Source organism: Galeopterus variegatus, unplaced genomic scaffold, assembly GCF_000696425.1.
Source record: "Galeopterus variegatus unplaced genomic scaffold, G_variegatus-3.0.2 Scaffold10842, whole genome shotgun sequence".
Taxonomy (NCBI): domain Eukaryota; kingdom Metazoa; phylum Chordata; class Mammalia; order Dermoptera; family Cynocephalidae; genus Galeopterus; species Galeopterus variegatus.
The window spans coordinates 22,407-23,653 of record NW_007736953.1 but is presented as its reverse complement, the minus strand read 5'-3'; positions in this window follow the sequence as shown (position 1 = coordinate 23,653).

Below are 1,247 nucleotides of genomic sequence, written 5' to 3'. Positions count from 1 at the left end.
TTCGGATCCCACATACAGACCGGTTCCTGCTCACTGGCTGAGCGAGGTGCGGGCACAGCGCCAAGGGTTGCGATCCGTTGCCGGACATGAAAAAAGACAAAAAAAGAAAAAGTACTCTGAAAGAAATGGACATGAGACTGCAAAATAATGAAAAACAAATTAAATACTAATACAATACAAATAACTATAATTCATTATTATTCTCAGGTAAAAACTCTTTGGGTAAAGACATCCTTCCCATGAAACCTCTTTGTACATCAATAAAACTGATTTCAAGATGTCATTCGGAGTATAAGTTTGATATATATTTAATCAACATATCTAGACAATTTATGCCAGCCAATTTATGACAATTACATATGATAAATGTTTCCCCAAAACAGGAAAACAGGGACTTGCACAGATTTTTGTACACCAAAGTTCATAACAGCATTATTCACGAGAGCCAAAAGGGGGATGGAGGAATGGACAAGCAAAATGTGGTAAATACACACGACGAAATTTTTCTTCCACAGCTTGGTCATTTACTTATTTAATTTACTTTTACTATCTATTTTTTAGTTTATTTTTCAATTGAAACATGTTGATTGTACATATTTATGAGGTGGAGTTATATTTCTTTTTTGTTTGTTGTTTTGTTTTGGGGGCTGGCTGGTAAGGTGATCTGAACCTTGACCTTGGTGTTACCAGCACCACGCTCTCCCAAGTGAGTAACCGGCCAGCCCCACAGTTATATCTCGATATGTGTATACAATGTAACGATCAAATCAGGGTGGCTAGCAAATTCATCATCACAAAAATATCTCGTTTCTTTGTGATGAGAACATGTAAGCTCCTCTCTTCTAGCCATTTGAATACAATAAATTGTTGTTAACTGTAGATGCCTAGCACTAGTGCACACCACCCGAACTTAATTTTCCTATCTAGCTGTAATCTTAAGTCGATTCACCAGACTCTCACTATTCCCTCTCCTTCCCATACGATGAAATATTATTCAGCCTTAAAATGAAATTCTAATACATGCTACAATTTGGATAATCCTTGAAATTACACTAAGTAAAATAAAATACAAAAGGACAGATATTCTGACTCCATCTATATGAGGTACCTAGAAAAGGTAAATTCGTAGAAAGTAAAATAGAGGTTACCAGGGAGGGTCTGCCCAACACAGGGAGTTATCGGGCAGAGTTTCGGTCTCACCAACCCGAGATGAAAAGGTTCTGGAGGTGCGCAGCGGTGACGGCTGC